This window comes from Cherax quadricarinatus, chromosome 21 (genome assembly GCF_038502225.1).
Source record: "Cherax quadricarinatus isolate ZL_2023a chromosome 21, ASM3850222v1, whole genome shotgun sequence".
Lineage (NCBI taxonomy): Eukaryota > Metazoa > Arthropoda > Malacostraca > Decapoda > Parastacidae > Cherax > Cherax quadricarinatus.
In genome coordinates this window covers 40,206,644-40,221,838 of record NC_091312.1, presented here as the reverse complement: position 1 = coordinate 40,221,838, position 15,195 = coordinate 40,206,644, and positions in this window count along the sequence as shown.

Below are 15,195 nucleotides of genomic sequence, written 5' to 3'. Positions count from 1 at the left end.
TTGCCACCAGGCCTGTATACTTTGTACATGTACTTGTAAAAAAAATCGTTCTCCTCCCTGTCTGTCGCTACATTCATCAGACACCTTTTGGCTCTCTTCTTGAACTGGTTCGTGCTATGACTTGCTTTGGCATGTGAAGGCAGTCTGTTATTTTTATTATTATAATCAAGGGGAAGCGCAAAACCCGGAGGATTATACAGCGCCTGGGGGGGATGTGGAAGGCATTCAGGCTTAATTTGGGGAACTGGAGCACAGATCCAATTTCCTAAATCAAGAGCCTCTCACCAACATCAAGGAACCTTCCTTGAGGGGGGCAGTCTGTTCCATTTCTTTATTGCTGTGCAATAAAAGGTGTTTGAAGCCTGGCCACTGACTGTGGCTACTACCAAGTTGTGCTCCCTTCCCCTAGTACTGTAATTGTTTTGGTTCCCAAAACAATTATTCGGGGAATCTGTCTCATGTCCCACCATTACTGTACAAGCGAGCGGCCCATGTCCTTTCGCATGCTATTTCATTACTTTTTAACAAGTCACTAGAGACTAGCACCTTCCCGAAACTACTCAAGATGGCAAGGGTTACACCAATACATAAAGGTGGTGACCCTACAGACTTAAACAACTATAGGCCAATATCTAACTTACCATTGCTATCCAAAATCTTTGAGAAACTCGTGCACAGGAGACTGTATTCATTTATAACGGCTCAAAACATACTCAACCCCTGCCAGTTTGGATTCAGGAAAAATAAAAGCACTAATGATGCAATCATAAAAATGCTAGATCTGCTTTACACAGCATTGGAAAATAAGGAATATCCACTAGGAATTTTTATTGACCTAAGAAAAGCTTTTGACACAGTAGACCACGACATCCTACTCCACAAACTTGATCATTACGGTATAAGAGGCCATGCGCTTGCTTATTTCAAATCTTACATTACTAATAGGTATCAGTATGTCACCATTAAAGACACAGCATCAGCAACACGGCCACTTGATACTGGAGTTCCGCAGGGAAGTGTCCTTGGTCCCCTGCTCTTCCTCATATACATCAATGACCTTCCAAACGTATCCCAACACCTGAAACCCATTCTCTTTGCTGACGACACGACTTATGTCATCTCTCACCCTAATCTTGCGACCCTCAACACCATTGTGAATGAGGAGCTGATTAAAATATCGACTTGGATGACAGCCAATAAACTTACGCTTAACACTGACAAAACCTACTATATTATGTTTGGTAGCAGAGCAGGAGATGCACAAATTAACATTAAGATTGACAACACTCTAATTACCAGAAATAATGGGGGCAAATTCCTAGGCTTATACCTTGACAACAACCTGAATTTCAGCACCCATATCCAGCATATAACCAAAAAAGTATCCAAAACGGTTGGGATCCTCTCCAAGATACGATACTACGTGCCGCAAAATGCCCTTCTCACACTATACCACTCACTTATTTATCCATACCTCACCTATGCTATTTGTGCTTGGGGATCAACTGCAGCAACACACCTAAAGCCAATAATAACCCAACAAAAAGCTGCAGTAAGAATAATCACTAAATCCCATCCCTGGCAACACAGCCCCCCACTCTTCATAGACCTAAACTTACTCCAAGTTCAGTACATCCACACTTACTACTGTGCAATCTACATCTACAGGACCTTAAACTCTAATATCAACCTTGACCTAAAACGCTTTCTTGATAGTTGTGACAGAACCCACAGGCATAACACCAGACACAAACATCTCTACGACATTCCCCGTGTCAGACTAAACCTTTACAAAAATTCAATGTATGTCAAAGGCCCTAAAATCTGGAATACCCTACCTGAGAACTCTAGAACTGCAGACACATTCATCACCTTCAAAACTACCATTAGAAAACATCTTATCTCCCTGATACACCCCGTCAACTAACTACACGAATACCACCTGGTGGTTCACACTTACACTCACTCACTCATTTGACCATAAACAGAAATATTAATCTCAATCTTAAAATAATGAATCCTATGATACTCCAATACTGAAACTATGTACTGTGCCAAAACAAAAGCATTCACATTGCTAAACTCACAAACTAGTATTTAGTCACTTAGCCATAATACCAACTTACCTCATAATTTGTAATATTTTACAATTAAGAATAAAACTAAGTCTGCCCGAAATGCCTAGCCATGCTAAGCGTTCTAGTGGTACACTCTGTAATCACTATTTTACTACATGTAAACAACACAATAACCAAATTTCTGTAAACTCAGCATTGTAATCCTTATAGAGAATAAACTTTGAATTTGAATTTGAATTTGAATTACAAACTTGGCAGAAGATATTCTGGACAATGTTTGTGAGCAGTTTTATAAACGTGATTTAATTTCAGCTGTTTTACTCAGTCTTCAACATTCAGCATATACAGTTATGTAATTCATCCTGGTCTACATGCTCTCTTGGACCCAGGTCCAGGCTGAATCTCACCATTTTGTTCTGGGTGATTTGTAATCTCTTTCAATTTTTTTTTTGTAAAGGCGGAGTACTATGAAGAGCAAGAGTAGCCTATATAACATTGTATAAGAGCTAGACATAGGGTCCTGTGAGCCTCAGTAGGTAGACACTGTGCTTGTCTGTAGAGGAACTTTATTCTGGCATTTGCTTTCTTTACTACACTGTTTTCTATCAGTTCTCCTGACATGCTTGAGTCAAAGGGGATTCCCAGATATTTCATTGAGGAAACTGAAGTGATGGGTTCCTTATTACACTGGATATTAAAATTATTTACCCTTTTAAGTTTATGTTCTGTGCCAAAGAGTATGGTTTCCGTTTTCCCGAGGTGTAACAATAATTTGTTTTCTACTAACTATTTGCTGCAGGACTCTAGTTCTAGTAATAGTACATTACCCATATCTTGTGGGTCTTTACCTGACACTAACAGAGCACTGTCATCTGCATACAACAGAAGCATGTCATTCACATAAAACAGGAACACTAAGAAACCCAGAATACTACCTTGGAGTTCCTATAAGTTCCTAAACAGACTAGGTGGACCACCCTCGTCCAGCACCAGCAGAGCGAGACGACCGCACTTCACCCGAGTTCAGTAACCGGCTTCCCCCAAAACTGTTAAAGAATTGTCTGCAGTATGGAAAAATGGAGCTGGCTAAAATTGTGCCGATGAATGGTGCCCCTCCTGTAACGTACATGGGTAAGCGTCCCAGAAAGAATGGGGCAAATTTGTCACAGATGCTTAGACGAGACCGAGACGTCTTCACTCGACTTTGTTGAGTTTTTCAGGCCACTGACAGCTCATACCGTATTGAGCCCGAAAAAGAAATAAGAGTTCCTTTGTGAATAGAAAAAGGAACTAGAAGTTCCCAATTAGATTAGGTAGACCCCTTGCCAAGCCCCAGCAGAGCTAGACGCCCACACCCCCACCAGAGTTCAGTGACCAGCTTCCCACCAAAAAACAGTTAGAGCGGAAAAATGGAGCTGGGTAACAGTAAGCAGATGATAGATGCTCCTCCTGTAATATGCCAGGTGGGAAGGGTAGATGAGAATAAGCGTCCCAGAGAGAGTGGGAAAAAATCTGTCACCAATACTCAGACAAGAGCGAGACGTCCACACCTGACGAAGGCTGACGCAGAATCCAAGTAGACACGAGGACAACATCTTGTATGAGCTGTACTTAGCACTGCCTCGCCGCACTAGGAAGTTCTCAATTATGGTTTTGCTCACAGGATTAATAATTTTATTCAGGTATAGGTACACATAAATACAGTTGCATAAATTATCATACATAGCAGCATATGTATTGAATACTTAGGATAACCCACAAAAGTCAGACAAAGTGACTTTTTCCACTGGTGTCCTTGTGATAACCATTATATATATTTAAAAGTTAAAAACAGGCAAGTATCTTAACTATGTAAAAGCAGTGACAATAAAAGAAGATATGCTAGGGGAGAGGTAAAATTAGTTATTTTCATTGACATTAAAGATTGAATCAGATTATAATATATATATATGTTAGATATACAAGAAATCACTCTCCTCCCTTTCCGTAGCCTTATTCATGAGGTACATTTTGGCTCTCTTCTTGAACTGGCTCATGCTATGACAGGCTTTGACATGTGCAGGCATTCTATTCCACTCTTTTATTGCTGAACGGAAAAATGTCTTTGAAACCTGACCACTGACTCTAGGTACTGCAAAGTTGTTCTCCCTTCCCATAGTTCTATAATTGCTTTGGTTCCCGACCTTAACAAAATTGGTAGTAAGATATCGGGGACACTGGTTGCGAGCAGATTTTTTTTTGTTAAGGTAGAGTACCATGAGGAGCAGGAGTGGTCTATAATACATTGTATGTGTAGCTATCATAAACCAGCCTGACGGTATTATAATACATAAATGCATTGGGATTAATAACGGGCTTCCACCTTACTTGTTGCTCTCTAGCTTATGGTTGCAGGGGTCGAGTCATAACTCCTGGCCCCGCCTCTTCGCTGGTCGCTACTAGGTCCACTCCCTCCCTGCTCAAAGAGCTTGATCATACCTCTTCTTCAGTAGTATGTATGTGTGTAGGGGAGTGGGAAATGATAAAATAAATCAAAATGTTGATTTCTCTGTGTAGATTACAAACTGTAGTTTACATGTAATAAAACTTTGTCAAACACAAAGAAAGCCACTAGTATGCATGAACATTTCTACGAAGCCCAGTAAGAATCATGAGCTGTAAAAATTTCAAACCGCTTCCAAATAGGCTTTCTAGAGTTATCTTGCGGTAACCTTCACAGGAAGAAAAATTCTGATCGCTGTATAGTAAGTATTGTCTTCTGGGGCATTACTGATGCTGACTGTCACGTGATGTTGGGCCTGCAACTGGTACGAGCCACTGCCAAATTGCAAAGGAAATTTTTAGTAGCATAGATTAAAATATATATTTTACTTACCTTTTAATATTTAGTCTTGTTTTCATGTGATTTGATTATTAATATCAAGCAGTTTGGAGCAGAATAAACAAGTTTTTTTTTTTCAAGTTAAGTCTATTTCTTGAATCCTGAACTTTTTCCTCTCTTCGGTGAAAACTAGCACTGGTAATGTACTTTCTGGAACAGAGTTTTGCTTTCAGTTCAACTGAATAAGTTTAAAAAGGCATCACGAAGGCAAGTAGTTGTGGTGGATGTCGTGTGTTGTTCTATGTTTTCCTTCCAGGTTACTGAGCAGTTACATGAGAATAACTTTTTTGACAAGCTTTAAAATTTCAGCATTTGGAGAAAAGTTCGGATTGTGCGTAGACTGTGTAGGTGCCATTTTGTCAATTTTATTTATAAAACCAGTACAACAATTTCCAGTCGAAAACCTGAGGGCATCTTTTCTAATGGGTTTTAAACGCTCAATTCTGGTGTATATTAATACTGCCGACAGACTACTTGAAGGCAGTTCTTGGGGCCATTTTCTTTCCTGCAGTTTGGTTCCAGATAAGGACCTCCTAATCAGGAAACGGGTGGGATTTGAACCTATGGCAAGTGAGCTTCACCCATTCCCTGATTTATTTGCAATCATGTTATTATGATTTCGTGAGTTATAAGGACCTAGTGCTTGATATAACCATGCTCTCAGTAGCTCTTCTATTCCTCGTCAAGCCACATCTTCCGTGCGCTTTATAGTGTTGTTCCGCCTCCGTGCTGACCAGGAGCTTAGCACATGCTACCCTGGGTCAGCCTTCTTTGACCGGCTGACCTTCGACCTGTTCACGCTTCCCTCTTCGTGACCTGGCTCTGTCTTCTCTTCTACCATGCTGGTCCTGGAGGTACCGAACCTAATGACTTTCTGCAGTCACCCGTGTTTTGCTTACATCGACTCTGCTACAACAACGCCTCGCTTCCGTGTTACTTTCTTCAGCACGGGCAAGGTGGAATACCCTGTGTAAAGTGTTACCCTGAACCGCAATACATTGATTGCCTGATCAGTCAGGCTGTTGGCGTTGGCAACACAAAGCCCAACATAGGCACCCCGACCCGACTGATCAGAAACTAACTTGAGGAACTTATCAAGGTCCTTCTTGAAGACATCTAAGGGTCTGTTTAATTTTTTTCCCTAAATACATTAAGAGAGGCTGCTGAAAAGTTTTGAACTCTTTCCACTTACTCTTCGTTAGTGCATTCATGACACCCTTGGTTTCATTGTGAGTATATTGAGCCGTTTGCTGTTGTTTTCAAAGGGAGCGATTTCGGTGTGCAAATTTGGATCAATTCCTCCATAATTTTCCATGGTAAATTAAGGTATATTTCCTCTTCTGCATTTCAGGAAATACAGGCCAAGGGACGTCAGGAAATCCTAGTAATTTAGGCGCTTGACTAAGTTTATACATCAGTGAAGGATGTCTTTACATTCAACGATGAGAAATTTCAATTACTCAGATATGGTAAACATGAGGAAATTAAATCTTCATCAGAGTACAAAACAAATTCTGGCCACGAAATAGAGCGAAACACCAACGTCAAAGACCTGGGAGTGATTATGTCGGAGGATCTCACCTTCAAGGACCATAACATTGTATCAATCGCATCTGCTAGAAAAATGACAGGATGGATAATGAGAACCTTCAAAACTAGGGAGGCCAAGCCCATGATGACACTCTTCAGGTCACTTGTTCTATCTAGGCTGGAATATTGCTGCACTCTAACAGCACCTTTCAAGGCAGGTGAAATTGCCGACCTAGAAAATGTACAGAGAACTTTCACGGCGCGCATAACGGAGATAAAACACCTCAATTACTGGGAGCGCTTGAGGTTTCTAAACCTGTATTCCCTGGAACGCAGGAGGGAGAGATACATGATTATATACACCTGGAAAATCCTAGAGGGACTAGTACCGAACTTGCACACGAAAATCACTCACTACGAAAGCAAAAGACTTGGCAGACGATGCACCATCCCCCCAATGAAAAGCAGGGGTGTCACTAGCACGTTAAGAGACCATACAATAAGTGTCAGGGGCCCGAGACTGTTCAACTGCCTCCCAGCACACATAAGGGGGATTACCAACAGACCCCTGGCAGTCTTCAAGCTGGCACTGGACAAGCACCTAAAGTCAGTTCCTGATCAGCCGGGCTGTGGCTCGTACGTTGGTTTGCGTGCAGCCAGCAGCAACAGCCTGGTTGATCAGGCGCTGATCCACCAGGAGGCCTGGTCACAGACCGGGCCGCGGGGGCGTTGACCCCCGAAACTCTCTCCAGGTAAACTCCAGGTATTGCCTTCCTTTAATTAAAAGGGGACATTAGTGTACAGCTACATTCCAATCTAAAGAGAACATAAATAAGACTTAATGAGACTCATCATTGGTTTGGCATACCTTGTTGTGAAGTTTTTGTTTACGTAGTCTATCATTTTATTGCAGTTGTGAAAGTAACAATGTATGAATGCACACGGCTTCAAGGTGATCGTATATACACACTCTCTGTGTAATTAGTAGGTGAGTATAAATAAGAATTTCAGCTTCGAAATTAGTCTCGTTGCTAACCTCTCTGAGCTTCTTCTAGGTTCTGTATACGCTTGATCAGTGCTCCAGGCAGGTGCTGTGTTTTGAATGACTGGTCTGATAAATGTCGTATATAAAACCTCAAAGTTTCTTAATGTTCTTCATTACAGTTTTAGCTTTGCTTGGTATGCCGGGGATAGCCGGTTGATGTGCACCTGCGGTGACAGTCTTGATATTATATTGATCTCAATATCCTTCATGATCGATGTGTACACACTCTGATTCCCGTCTGTACTCCTTCTCTGATCTTTTTCCTCCTCTGATTTTAATAATCTCCCACTTGCTAAAGATGAATTTCAGGGGTCATTTCTCTGATCATCGCTGTGGTGCGTACAAGTCGTTTTAATGTCTTTCTCTGCCGTCTCCAAGCTTTATTCTCTTCATTACTTTTCCATCGTCTTGGTTTTGAGAAGATCGTGGCTTGTATGGGCCAGTAGGCCTACTGCAACGTTCTTCCATTCTTCTGTTCCTATGAGTGGAGTAAAGTAGTAGAGTCATAGAAGCTAAACCCTTGGGTAGCTTTAAAAAGGTAATAGATAATATATGAATGGGAAGGAGTGGGTTTGATTGCCACCTGGAGGATTGAAGCAAATTCTTGAAGTGGCTTTGGGAAAAAGTTGAACAGTTAGGTGGGTGGGAATGGTTGGTTTTGAGGACATGCTTATTATGGGCCAGTAAGATTACTACAGTATTCCTCGAGTCTTATGTTACTATGCTCAGTCGTACCTCTGCTTAAAGTTCTGTTAACAGTCAGTCACCAACACTTCTTGATTCATGTTATTCCTCTTGCTGTGTGTCCTAATCCTGAAGGAAGACTTTGCGACATCCTCAAGGGTCGAGAGTGCAGTGTGGTGGTGTTTTACAATTTTTCTGTAACACGAAAGAAAAGAAAGAGTTCTAATGAAAAAAGTTTACAATATGATAATTATTCCAGCCTGTAAAGTCACTCACAGTGTGTTTACGGTATACATAAATAAGCACTTAGCCCGTAAGGGTCACACAGTTGCTGGGAAAATGGGAAATAAACAAGATTGATCTGAGGACGGGAAGAGTTACCCCAAACTCGTGGACATCGTAGATGAAGTACCTGTTGACACAGTCTCGTTCTGTGTTCTCCTTCCCTCCCCACAGAGCTCAATTCGAAGCTTCAATAAACGCGAATCCGTGTCGCTGTAAAAAAGTTGTATTTGCTGGAGAGAATGAGCTGAGAGGGATGACCAGTGAGGGATAACCAGTGAGAGATGACCTGTGAGGGATGACCTGCGAGGGATGAGTTGTGAGGGATGAGTTACGAGGGATGAGTTACGAGGGACATTCTACTTGTCAAATGTCACTAACTTTGTCGGCGGGTCTAGCTTTTATCGTGTTGTCATAACCCCGAGTACGAAGCTCGTCAGAGATGAATTCGCTTCACAGTCAATGTTGGATAAAGTTAGTGTTTAAAATTTATGTATTCCAGTGGGTGGTGCTATGGTCACTGTGTTCTAGTGAGAGGAGAGGTGATCTGTGTGTTTGAGTGGGTGGTGCTATGAATACTGTGTTCTAGTAGGTGGTGATGTGATCACTTTGTCCTAGTAGGTGCTGTGATCACTGCGTTCTAGTGGGTGGTGCTGTGATCACTGTGTTCTAGTGGGCGGTGTTGTGATCACTGTGTTCTAGTGGGTGGAACTGTGATCACTGTGTTCTAGTGGGTGGTGCTGTGATCACTGTGTTCTAGTGGGCGGTGCGGTGATCACTGTGTTCTAGTGGGTGGTGCTGTGATCACTGTGTTCTAGTGGGTGGTGGTGTGATCACTGTGTTCTAGTGGGTGGTGGTGTGATCACTGTGTTCTAGTGGGTGGTGCTGTGATCACTGTGTTCTAGTGGGTGGTGGTGTGATCACTGTGTTCTAGTGGGTGGTGCTGTGATCACTGTGTTCTAGTGGGTGGTGCTATGAATACTGTGTTCTAGTGGGTGGTGCTGTGATCACTGTGTTCTAGTGGGTGGTGCTATGATCCCTGTTCTAGTGGGTGGTGTTGTGATCACTGTGTTCTAGTGGGTGGTGCTGTGATCACTGTGTTCTAGTGGGTGGTGCTGTGATCACTGTGTTCTAGTGGGTGGTGCGGTGATCACTGTGTTCTAGTGGGTGGTGCTGTGATCACTGTGTTCTAGTGGGTGGTGCTGTGATCACTGTGTTCTAGTGGGTGGTGCTATGATCCCTGTGTTCTAGTGGGTGGTGTTGTGATCACTGTGTTCTAGTGGGTGGTGCTATGATCCCTGTGTTCTAGTGGGTGGTGCTGTGATCACAGTGTTCTAGTGGGTGGTGCTATGAATACTGTGTTCTAGTGGGTGGTGCTGTGGTCACTGTGTTCTAGTGGGTGGTGGTGTGATCACTGTGTTCTAGTGGGTGGTGGTGTGATCATTGTGTTCTAGTGGGTGGTGCTGTGATCACTGTTTTCTAGTGGGTGGTGGTGTGATCACTGTGTTCTAGTGGGTGGTGCTGTGATCACTGTGTTCTAGTGGGTGGTGCTGTGATCACTGTGTTCTAGTGGGTGGCACTGTGATCACTGTGTTCTAGTGGGTGGCACTGTGATCACTGTGTTCTAGTGGGTGGTGGTGTGATCACTGTGTTCTAGTGGGTGGTGCTGTGATCACTGTGTTCTAGTGGGTGGTGGTGTGATCACTGTGTTCTAGTGGGTGGTGCTGTGATCACTGTGTTCTATTGGGTGGCACTGTGATCACTGTGTTCTAGTGGGTGGTGGTGTGATCACTGTGTTCTAGTGGGTGGTACTGTGATCACTGTGTTCTAGTGGGTGGTGCTGTGATCACTGTGTTCTAGTGGGTGGTGGTGTGAACACTGTGTTCTAGTGGGTGGTGCTGTGATCACTGTGTTCTAGTGGGTGGTGGTGTGATCACTGTGTTCTAGTGGGTGGTGCTGTGATCACTGTGTTCTAGTGGGTGGTGGTGTGATCACTGTGTTCTAGTGGGTGGTGCTGTGATCACTGTGTTCTAGTGGGTGGTGGTGTGATCACTGTGTTCTAGTGGGTGGTGGTGTGATCACTGTGTTCTAGTGGGTGGTGCTGTGATCACTGTGTTCTAGTGGGTGGTGGTGTGATCACTGTGTTCTAGTGGGTGGTGCTGTGATCACTGTGTTCTAGTGGGTGGTGGTGTGATCACTGTGTTCTAGTGGGTGGTGGTGTGATCACTGTGTTCTAGTGGGTGGTGCTGTGATCACTGTGTTCTAGTGGGTGGTGGTGTGATCACTGTGTTCTAGTGGGTGGTGGTGTGATCACTGTGTTCTAGTGGGTGGTGCTGTGATCACTGTGTTCTAGTGGGTGGTGGTGTGATCACTGTGTTCTAGTGGGTGGTGCTGTGATCACTGTGTTCTAGTGGGTGGCACTGTGATCACTGTGTTCTAGTGGGTGGTGGTGTGATCACTGTGTTCTAGTGGGTGGTGCTGTGATCACTGTGTTCTAGTGGGTGGTGGTGTGATCACTGTGTTCTAGTGGGTGGCACTGTGATCACTGTGTTCTAGTGGGTGGCACTGTGATCACTGTGTTCTAGTGGGTGGCACTGTGATCACTTAGGAGATATGGACAATAACTAGAGCTTCTTGACGAGTACTTTATTAAGAACAAAAAATAATTTTTAAAGTCTGCTGTATCCGACCATAAATAAATTCTCCAGTCAAGGACAACCAGACAATCTAAGACAAGACAGATACATAAGGGTAGCTTTTACTCTGTCTGTGCAGTCCTTCTCTAAGATATGTACAGTATTTACTGAGTTAAATCATCAATATAACAGCAATAAGTCAGGGAACAAAGAGCATCTCGAAACAGCATAGAATAGAAGAGAGAGTACGAGTGTGCTAGACCAGCTTGAGTGAACGTCCGAGCCCATAGCAGAGTGGTAAACCTCACCTCGGATAAGGGACCACCTTTCAAGCTATTGGTTGATTGAACTGCCGCCCAAGAACTGCTCCTTTCTGAATTGTCAGTTGGCTGATCAAGAGAGCATGCAAATGAGTATGTGTTGAAAGTTGAATAAGTTGTAAGGTACTGACTCACGTGACACCATAGTTCATTAAGGCACTCAAAGAGGGTTAGTGACAGTGCCAAAAACCCTTAAGAGGCAGTCAAACTGCTACTCATCTACCTCAAGGGAACAAGAAACTGTGATCAAACCCTATCAAGATGGCCAGCAACTGGAGATCAGCTCTACTGAGAGGGCCAGGTGCTGGAGACCAACACAACTGAGAGGTCCAAGAGCTAGAATTTAACACAATGAAAATATTTTTACAGTAACTTTCAAAAAATCAAGAGAGAAACTGACCTAACCTAACCCAACATAAAGTAGGCGGACGTTGCCTGGTAGAGAAAGAGCGGTACTGTAGTAAGAAATATCACGGTATATCATGTATCACGGTGTATCATGTATCACGGTGTATCATGTATCACGGTGTATCATGTATCACGGTGTATCATGTATCATGGTGTATCATGTATCACGGTGTATCATGTATCACGGTGTATCATATATCACGGTGTATCATGTATCATGGTGTATCATGTATCACGGTGTATCATGTATTGCAGTGTATCATGTATCACGGTGTATCATGTACCACAGTGTATCATGTATCACGGTGTATCATGTATCATGGTGTATCATGTATCACGGTGTATCATATATCACGGTGTATCATGAATCATGGTGTATCATGTATCGCGGTGTATCATGTATCACGGTGTATCATATATCACGGTGTATCATGTATCATGGTGAATCATGCATCACGGTGTATCATGTATCACTGTGTATCATGTATCACGGTGTATCATGTACCACTGTGTATCATGTATCACGGTGTATCATGTATCACGGTGTATCATGCACCACAGTGTATCATGTGTCACGGTGTATCATGTATCATGGTGTATCATGTATCACGGTGTATCATGTATCACGGTGTATCATGTACCACTGCGTATCATGTATCACGGTGTATCATGTACCACGGTGTATCATGTATCACAGTGTATCATGTATCACGGTGTATCACGTACCACTGTGTATCATGTATCACGGTGTATCATGTACCACGGTGTATCATGTATCACGGTGTATCATGTATCACGGTGTATCATGTATCACGGTGTATCATGTATCACGGTGTATCATGTACCACTGTGTATCATGTACCACGGTGTATCATGTATCACGGTGTATCATGTGTCACGGTGTATCATGTACCACGGTGTATCATGTATCACGGTGTATCATGTATCACGGTGTATCATGTACCACGGAGTATCATGTACCACGGTGTATCATGTATCACAGTGTATCATGTATCACGGTGTTTCGTGTATCACGGTGTATCATGTACCACGGTGTATCATGTACCACGGTGCATCATGTATCACAGTGTATCATGTATCACGGTGTATCATGTATCACGGTGTATCATGTATCACGGTGTATCATGTACCACGGTGTATCATGCACCACGGTGTATCATGTATCACGGTGTATCATGTATCACGGTGTATCATGTATCACGGTGTATCATGTATCACGGTGTATCATGTACCACGGTGTATCATGTACCACGGTGTATCATGTATCACGGTGTATCATGTTTCATCGTGTATCTCGATATATTTCACATGCTGAGACGCTGCAGCTGCAAATAAGTGCGAAATAAAACTCTTTTAAGTGTTGTAAATTTACAACTGCAGTGGTAACAAAAAATAAAAGTTACTGGTTAGAAAAAGCTGTAAATATTATTTATTATTTCGTTGATTTTCAAAGAGCTACACCCACAGGGGGGGTTATATAGTGCATGAAAAAGGGACTCAAGTAGAGTCATTAGTAGGTGATAAATGTCGGCGTCGAGGCTCCTCTCTCGGGGGATCAACACGTTAAGAACGATGAGTTTTAATTAATTTGTTAGTTGTATTTTAATAGTTATGTTCGATTTCTAATGTTTCACAATCCTGTAGGAAAAAAAAAATGATTTTTTTGACTAATGTGAAATTTGTAAAATAGTTGGTACAGAGGGAGATATAGTTGAATTCAGGAGTGCGATATCCATAGAGTTTTCCAGGGTAGTTTTTAGCTGTCGCCTAAGCGGGTTGTTTGCTGTGTACCAGCAGCTCATCCTGTGAGCGGCAGCGCAAAAAATACGGATTCCAAAGGTCACAATGGGTCTTTGTTACGCTCCATTGTACATTGTTACATCACTAAAAGGGAATATTAATCATTTTGTCTTTTACAATTGTTTCATATGGTTGTTATACACAGTACAGTAATGGAATACCAGTGGTCATAATTGGGTAGCAAAGTTTATAGAGACAAAATGCGGATACAACCTCAAGATTTCAGAAATATTATCATTAACAATGGGTTGTTTTGCCGTATTCTGTAAGGTTTGCATGGAGGTGCCTCTGAAAGGTTGGATGTTTGGACAGTCTAAGACATAATACTCCAGTGTACGGCACTGTCCCTGTCCTTGAAATCTCCATACAAACTGTTACCAAAGATTTTTATAGCCTAGCCATAGTCTAACTGTAACAATAGTACTTCCAGAGATACTTATAACCAAGCCTTAGCTACCAGTTACACCATCTCGCAATCTACTGACCCGTTATTTCTCTCATGGATGTGTTTATCCTGACACATTTCATTATGAAGGATAATGGATCTGATAAGTCCTATCCGTACTGTTCTAGTTTCTTCAGGCTCGTCTGGTACTTCCTTTCTGAAAATTTTCTTAGGAATCTTTTAGAAAACCCAAAATTATACCGAACAGTGCTTGGACGATAACCTCACTGAAGTCTCTCAGCTCAGACTGGAATATGACAGGGGAAACATAGCGACCTTTTTCTCCACTGTCAAATTTTCATTTAAAATTGGGTAGCAGCACATTGCTTATGTATCCAATTTCAATAATAAAAATTAATAATTGAGAAAGTGGTTAGTCTCTGAGACACATCGTAGAAACCAAGAGATTAATTTTGATTTAGCTCACGTTAATTGTTCTCTTATAAAAGATATGCCAGACAATATCATTTAAAAAAATAATTAAAAGATAAAAAGGATAATGTTTCTTAAATCATTTGAGTGGTATTTTTTCCTGTGCAATAAATTATATAATGTATTTATTATACTTCTTCAGTCTATCAACGATAATGCATTTAACCGAGAAGGTTAAATAAGGTTGTAGGTGCAAATTTGTCTATTTTGAATATAATTTAAAAGGAAGATTGGGAATTATATATAATTTTTAGTGTCCACACGATAGCCGAAGAAATGCCTCGTCTAAAATTAGCTTCAAACTTTCTATAATGGTGTATTACGTTCATAGAAAGACTCATAGTGATATTGGACTGGATAAATCCCAATGTGTTGGTTTTAATCCATAAATTTGGATACTGGTTTCAGTGCGGCAGTTTGAAAACGCATTTTTTTTATCTGATTTCATATCTGAAATTAATGTGATTTTTCCCAAACTATCTCGATTTTTACTGGGTTTTGTTTGTAATAATTTTCTGCTTGTAGAATCAAGCAAATAGTTTAACTAAAGACTTCAGCAATGTTTCGCTTCATCCTGGATGGACCGAAACGTCGTTAAAGGTTCCTCTCCTCGGTGCGGGTTTTCGTTGAACT